This window comes from Phacochoerus africanus, chromosome 11, assembly GCF_016906955.1.
Source record: "Phacochoerus africanus isolate WHEZ1 chromosome 11, ROS_Pafr_v1, whole genome shotgun sequence".
Classification (NCBI taxonomy): Eukaryota; Metazoa; Chordata; class Mammalia; order Artiodactyla; family Suidae; genus Phacochoerus; species Phacochoerus africanus.
In genome coordinates, this window is record NC_062554.1 from 1,636,609 (window position 1) to 1,645,112 (window position 8,504).

The following is an 8,504-nucleotide window of genomic DNA, read 5'->3' on the forward strand; positions in this document are numbered from 1 at the left end:
GACACCATATCCAACAGGCAGTGTCCTCACCTCCTGCATCCTTGCTCAGATGTTCTCTTCCCAGTGGGACCCGCACTGGCACTGCCTGCCCTGGATGTTAAGCTCCATGACTCTATCTGCTTTTTCTTCTTCATTCCTGGCATCCCCTTTGAATAGTCTGAACCACTAACTTGTTAGTTTTATTACCTCTTTTATGCTATAAGATCATTATACAAAGACAGGTAGATTAGATTTTTGTCATTTATATTTCCACTGGCCTATGAACATCTCTGCAGTATAAAAATAACTCAGCATAATCTTTGAACATATGAAAGAACAAATGAGTGAGTGAGAAGATTAAGGCCTCATGAGTCTCTCAGCAAAAAGACAGAATTGCGCCTGAAACAGGGAAGAGGGGACAGGAAAGGTCAATAAATGTGTTTGTCATCAGCACATGAGGTTGATTCAGCCTCTCTATGGGGAAGGGGGTCAGAAATTCAGGGGAGACCCAACCCAATGCCTTCCCACTTCATGAGCAGGATGCAGACCTGACCATGAACAGGTTTCATTTGTCTCAGACCCCGAGGAGTTGAGGGACCCTACGTATTCCCACAGAGGAGTCATCTTTGGAGCAGCCAGAATTCACAGGTTGGTCAGGGACATCTCCTCCTGTCTTTCTCTGGGGACCCTCTGGGGTGCCTGGAGCCAGAGACTGGAACACATGCCAGAGTTTATGGGTCCATAAAGTCCCTCCTCAGCAGATAACCTTCCTGCAAGATCCTCTCCAGAAACGTTCGATTCCATGTGTCATTTCCTCTCAGAGTGTACTCAGTGAAAACCATTGTTCTCACACTCATTAAGGGATAAACTTCTATTAAAAATGGACACAGTCTTTTGGAGGTACAATAATCCTAATTTATGGCAGAATACAAATTTGGGAAAATATATGAATGAAATTTTAAGCAATTTTCAGCAGATAAAGTATTGTCTCATGTGAGCCTATTTGTTTTTATTAATTAGAAATTTAATTTAATTTTGTTAAGGGAAACTCACTGTGAGTCTCTGATTCACAGTCAGATATCTGAAAATCCACTCCCTACATTTACAGAAAACGTGCACCATGGCTAATACCACAGCATGGATATAGTTAAAACATGCATACTCAGTGTCTTCTTCTTATAATATTTATAGCATAGTATTACATCAATTCCTACAGAATAACAGGCTTCACTAAGTACACGTTATTCTCCCAAGCTGTCTCTTCAGAGCCCCCTTAACCTCCTTGTTCCGGAGGCTGTAGATGAGGGGGTTCAGCATGGGGACCACCACCATGTAGAACACAGACACCACCTTGTTCTGGTCAGTGGAGTAGCTGGACTTGGGCATCACGTAAATGAAGGTGATGGTCCCATAGAACAGAGTGACCGTGGTGAGGTGGGAGGTGCAGGTGGAGAAGGCCTTGTGTCTTCCTTCAGTGGAGGGCATCTTCAGGATGGTGATGAGGATGTAGATGTAGGAAGTGGCTATGACAGCCACTGTGACCACAATGATGGAGCCAGATGTAAATGAGGGGACTACTGCAGGAACAGTGACATCAGAGCAGGAGAGTTCCAACAAGGGGGCAAAATCACAGAAGAAATGATTGACTCGATTTGGTCCACAGAAGAGTAAAAGAAAGAAGGAAGTACTAACAGAGGAAGCATTGAAAATACCACCCATGTAAGACACGAGGAGTAACTGAACACAGACTTGTGTGGACATCTTCGTGGAATAGAGCAGTGGGTTGCAGATGGCCACAAAGCGGTCATATGCCATGGCAGCCAGAAGGAAACACTCCGTCGCCCCAAAGAAAGCACCTGAACCCAGCTGGACAGCACATCCAGGATAGGAGATGGTGTTTCTTCCACCAGGAAATTTACAAGCATACTGGGTGTGACAGAAGATGAGCAGCCCATGTCAGCCAAGGCCAAGTGGCTCAGGAAAAAATACATGGGATGACGGAGCTGAGGAGAGAGTCTGACAAGAATGATTGTGCTGAGATTGCCACAGATGGTCACCAGGTAGATACACAGGATGATCACGAAGAGGATGGTTTGCAGGGTTGGGTCATTTGTTAAGCCCAATAAAATGAACTCTGTCCCTGCAGTGTGGTTCCCCTCTCCCAGGGAACCCATGAGATGATGCAGCTGCTGCCAAAATGAATCTGATATGAAACAGTATATCAGAGAAATTGTAATTTTGATGATTTCAGTATTCTTAGTACATGTATAGGATGTGATTATAAGTAAAAATACTCAATCATCAATGCAGATTTACACACAAGTATATGTCTATTAGCATTTCAAAATTATTTTAGCAAAATAGGCAAAAGCCTCCTTGAAATACATCTTTTACTTTTTGTATTGAATTGTTTCCCAAAATGCATTTAATGTGGATTTTAAAATCAAAGCATAAAAAATTTGGCAGATGAGAATTACCAAAAAGGATCAGTGAGTATAATATAAAAAATTATATTGTATAAAGACTTCAGTAGTAGGTAACTTTTATTACCTGCTTACTAAGCTGTAAGTCTAGGGTTAAGCATTTTGTTTTTACACCTGGCAGTGAGTAAGGTCTGCAATAGCAGATTATCCTTTAAGCCTTCTAGAAGTTGTGTCTAAAAGAGATACCTCTTAATCACATATTTCACAATGTCTGTAACTTAAGCATTTTTTTGAGGAGAAAAGTGTTCTTGATGTTAAAAGAGAAATTGATTACAATTTGGTTTATGAATAAAGTTATCTATACATTTCCTCAGTATTTTTAAATTAAAAATATTATTTTATCAAGTCGTTTGAAATGTAGATGTAATCACTATGCAAAAAGCATGGATGATATTCAGTACATAAGTGAAATACATTTATTCAAACAAATCGAGGCACTTCATACTTCAACAGTGTTTTATAATTGGGGTTTTGTAGCATGAAGAATTATTTTCCACATGATATGTAGCTGAATATAGTGTGGCTCAAAAACAAGAATGATCACCCGGCTAGTGACCCTCATGTCTGAAATATTTGTTTTGTATCCTGAGCTTTGTCTAATGTGTTACTCTCTTAAAGCTAAGCCATCAGACCTATAAGCAATCTTTTTACAAAGGCATTTACAGTTACTTCAAGTTTCCATGATGGGTAGATAAACAAGGGCTCCTGTCATGGACAACACCATTTATTTACAGGAAAATGAGGGCAGAAACAGCAATTCAGCTAAAGCTGCTTAATAACTGCTTGATTACTTCTGCCCTGTTTCCTAACTATAACTTTTTGGGTGCAGATAAAACTTTAGGGAGTAGAATGTTCTCAGATGGTAAATGAAAACCAGTACATCAGATTCATTAACAAGAGCCAAAATCTTACCTGCTGGACTAACAACCCATTCATCTTTCCATAACAAACCTTGGAGACTGTTGTTATAAAGCTATCTTTGATTTTCGTTTGCCTCTGGGGACAAATCTCTGAAGAGTTGAGAGATTCAAACGTGAACTCAAAAGCAATGTGGAATATCGTAATGTTCTATAGTGGATTTTGAGCAACTCAATTCACACACACAAGTAACTGAGCTTTCAAATTCTGTCAATTCTCAAGTGGTCAAATTACTCTTTCGCTTCTATCTAGGTGATTATATATGTTTTTATTGCCTTCATTTATCAGAAATTATAATAGCTTAGAGATAAATGTTAGTTCGTCTTTTTCTTTGATATTTCTAATAAAGAAATACTAAGTACTAAACTTCAGGTATAAAAAGATTAGATTTATCCAGTCAATTTTTTTAAGGCTGCAGGTGAGGCATATATATGGAAGTTCCTAGGCTGGGGGTCTAATTGGAACTACAGCTGCCTGCCTACACCACAGCCACAGCAGCACCAGATGTGAGCCACGTCTGTGACCTACACCACAGCTCTTAGCAACACTGGATCCTTAACCCACTAAGAGAGGTCAGGGATAGAACCTACATCATCAGGGATGCTAGTCAGGTTTGCTGCTGCTGAGCCACAATGGGAACTCCTCAATATATGCTTTTGATAGGTATTTTGTATTGATAGTTGTAAGACATGCTATTAACTACTTTGGTGGAATATGTGGTGGGACATGTGAAGTTGAATTTTAAATAAAAAACAATTTAAGATGTATATTAATTATCATATCAGAGGTAAGAAAGTAAAACCTTGAATGTCATTTGGAGAACTACAAAGCAAAATGGGCTTGGATGACTTGCCGATAAGAAATAGCCTCCCACTGTCAGTAACTTCAACATTTTGCCTCCTGAGTCATATGTTACAGTGTAAATGGATGGTGGTAGAACAGAGGCATTCTCAACCCTTTAGTTTAATCCTGCCCTAATTCTCTTGCTAATTCTAATTTTATTGTCTCCTGTCTCAACTTCCCAAGCCCACTTTTGAGGAACTGGGATTTGGCATCAACGAAATAATAAGAACAAACATTCATTCATGGCTCACTGTTTGCCAAGAACTATACACAGTTTTCACACATTTAATTTTCACAAAAAGTTTATGATGTATGTATTTCTATTATCCTCCTTTTTCAGATGGGAGAACTGAGACTGAGTTGTTCAAGCAAGTCATGCTGGATGATTTTGACTCACATTGACCATATCCCCCTTTCAGTGCTACTGACTTAACAGCTCCACTTTAATGCTTAGTCCATTCCTTCTCTGAAAACTAAGGCCTTCTGGGAAGCCACTGGGATTCTGTTGGTCCAGAGACAAGGACATTCAAGATGTAGAAACAGTTATGGCCCTGGGAAACCCCAACCAGGGGAGGCTAGGGACCAAAACATGGGGAGGCTGGAGGAACCCTAACCGGGGCTGCTGGGAGAACCCTCAGGGGATGGTGGGGAAACACAACCAGGGGAGGATGGGGAGCCCAGCCAGGGGATGCTGGGGAACACCAGCCAGTGAAGGCTATGTGTCAGTGAATGAGCTTTCTTCTCTTACTCTTCAGATGGTCATTTCTAAAAGGCAATCTCTGAGCTTCTCACACATCCCAGGGAAATCAAGCCACTGTTGCCATAGCAGTGATGTTTATAATACAAGCAGGAACAGGACATCAGGAAAGAATATGATTCCCTGATTTTTTTTCCATTTTTCTTTCTACTGTACAGCATTGTGACCCAGTCACATATACATGTATACATTCTTTTTTCTCACATTATGTGTTCCATCATAGGTAACTAGACAGAGTTCCCAGTGCTACACAGCAGGATCCCATTGCTAATCCATCCTGAAGGCAACATTCTGCATCTATTTACCCCAAGTTCCCAGACCCTCCTACTCCCTTCCCTTCCCCTTGGTAATCACAAGTCTATTCTCTGAGACCATGATTTTCTTTTCAGTGGAAAGGTTCCTTTGTGCCATATATTATATTCCAGATATAAGTGATATCGTATAGTATTTGTCTTTCTCTTTCTGACTTACTTCACTCAGGATGAGAGTCTCTGGTTCCATTCATGTTGCTGCAAATAGCCTTATGTTGTTCTTTTTTATGGCTGAGTAGTATTCCATTGTGTATATATACCACATCTTCCTAATCCAATCATCTATCAGTGGACATTTAGGTTGTTTCCATGTCTTGAAATAGTGCTGCAATGAACATGTGGGTGCGTGTGACTTTTTTAAGGAGAGTTTTGTCCAGATACATGCCCAAGAGTGGGATTGCTGGGTCATATGGTGGTTTTGTGTATAGTTTTCTAAGATACCTCCATACTGTTCTCCATAGTGGTTGTACCAGCTTACATTCCCACCAAGAGTGCAGGAGGGTTCCCTTTTCTCCACATCCTCTCCAGCATTGGTTATTTGTGGACTTATTAATGATGGCCTTTCTTACTGGTGTGAGGACATGTTTGAGCCTGTATGATTATCAGGCTAAAGCAAGCAGATATAGGAAGGGGTTAACATACTTAAAAAACAGGGCAATCACAAATCAAAACTGAACATTACATTCACAAAAACTGAAAAGAAAAGTATTCAAGCATAAAATAAAAAGAAATCATCCAACCAAAAAAAAAAAAAAGGAAGAAAAGAAAAACATAGAATCAACTGGAAAACAAGGTTTAAAATGGCAATAAATATGTATCTATCAATAATCACCTTAAATGTCAATGGACTGAATGCTCCAATCAAAACACACAGAGTGGCAGATTGGATAAAAAAGCAAAAACCTTCAATCTGCTGCCTACAAGAGACTCACCTAGGTCACAGAACACTCATCGAGTGAAAGTGATGGGATGGGAAAATATACTTCATGCCAATGGACCAGACAGGACAGCAGGAGTTGCAATACTCATATCAGACAAAATAGACTTTAAAATGAAGGCATTAAGAAAGACAAGGACACTATTTAATGGTTAAAGGGTCCATTCAATAAAAGGATATTACAATCATCAGTATATGTGCCCCCAATATAGGAGCACCCAGATACCTACAGCAAATACTAACAGACATAAAAGGAGAAATTGATGGGAATGCAATCATAGTAGGAGACTTTAACACTCCACTCACATCAATGGACAGATCCTATAGACAGAAAATCAATAAAGCAACAGAGATTCTAAAGGAAATAATGGAAAAGTTAGACTTAATCAGCATTTTCAGGATGTTACATCCAAAAAAATCAGACTATACATTCTTCTCAAGTGCATGGAACATTCTTAAGAATTGATAACATATTGGGGCGCAAAGCTAACCTCAACAAATTTAAGAATATAGAAATTATTTCAAGTATTTTCTCTGACCACAACAGCATGAAACTAGAAATAAACCACAGGAAAAGAAATAAGAAAAAACTGACTACATGGATACTAAATAACATGCTACTAGAAAACCCATGGATCAATGAGGAAATCAAGAAGGAAATTAAAAAACACCTTGAGACAAAAGATAATGAAGACACAACCACTCAAAATCTATGAGATACTGCAAAAGCAGGGCTCAAAGGGAAATTCATAGCAATACAGGCCTTCCTCAAAAACGAAGAAAAATCTCAAAGTGACAACTTAACCCAACACCTAAATGATTGGAAAAAGAAGAACAAACAAAACCTAAAGTCAAGAGAAGAAAGGAAATCATAAAGATCAAAGAAGAAATCAATAAAATAGAGATTCAGAAAATAATAGACAAAATCAATCAAACCAAGAGATGGTTCTTTGAAAAGGTAAGCAAAATAGACAAACCTCTGGCTAGACTTACCAAGAAGAGGAGAGAAAACACCCAAATAAAATAAGAAATGAAAAGGGAGAACTCAGAATGGATACTACAGAAATACGAAAAACCATAAGAGAATACTGTCAACAATTATATGCCAAAAAATTCGACAACCTAGAAGAACTGGACATCTTTCTAGGGATCTACAGCCTGCCAAAACTGAATCAAGAAGAAATAGAGGAGTTCCTGTTGTGGAGAAGTGGTTAACGAATCTGACTATGAACCATGAGGTTGCGGGTTAGGTCCCTGCCCTTGCTCAGTGGGTTAAAGATCCAGCGTTGCCGTGAGCTGTGGTGTAGGTTGCAGATGTGGCTCAGATCCCACGTTGCTGTGGCTCTGGCATAGGCCAGTGGCTATGGCTTCGATTAGACCCCTAGCCAGGGAATCTCCATATGCCATGGGAGCGGCCCAAGAAATAGCAAAAAAAAAAAAAAAAAAAGAAGAAGAAGAAGAAGAAGAAGAAGAAGAAGAAGAAATGGATCAACTGAACAGCCTGATCACTAAAAACAAAATTGAATAAGTCATAAAAACTCTCCCTACAAATAAAAGTCCAGGACCAGATGGCTTCTCAGGTTAATTCTACCAACATACAAAGAGGAACTCATACCCATCCTCCTTAAACGTTACCAAAAGGCTGAAGAAGAAGGAACATTCCCAAAGACATTCTATAATGCCACCATCACCATAATTCCAAAATCAAAGATACCACCAAAAAAGAAAACTATCGACCAATATCTTTGATGAATTTAGAAGCAAAAATTCTCAACAAAATTTTAGCCAACTGAATCCAACAACATATAAAAAAGATCATACAACACGACCAGGTGGGATTCATCCCAGGTTCACAAGGATGGTTCAACATGTGCAAATCAATCAACATCATACACCACATTAACAAAAGAAAAGTTAAAAACCACATGCTCATCTCCATAGATGCAGAAAAAGCATCTAACAAAGCCCAACATCCCTTCCTGATCAAAACTCTTACCAAAGTGGGTATAGAAGGAACATTCCTTAACATAATCAAAGCCATTTATGACAAACCCACAGCAAATATAATACTCAATGGAGAAAGGCTGAGAGCCTTCCCACTAGAATCTGGAACAAGACAAGGATGCCCACTCTCACCACTGTTTTTATTCGACATAGTATTGGAAGTACTAGCCACAGCAATCAGACAAACAAGAGAAATAAAAGGCATCCAGCTAGGAAGAGAAGAGAGAAAACTGTCACTGTATGCAGATGACATGATACTATATGTAGAAAAC

At 39.2% G+C, this 8,504-nt stretch overlaps 1 pseudogene; it reads right to left on the bottom strand.

The window, feature by feature from the left end:
- Nucleotides 1-1,209: 1,209 nt before the first annotated feature.
- LOC125111474 (olfactory receptor 502-like) lies at nucleotides 1,210-2,153 on the bottom strand (annotated as a pseudogene).
- Between the last annotated feature and the right edge of the window lie 6,351 nt (nucleotides 2,154-8,504).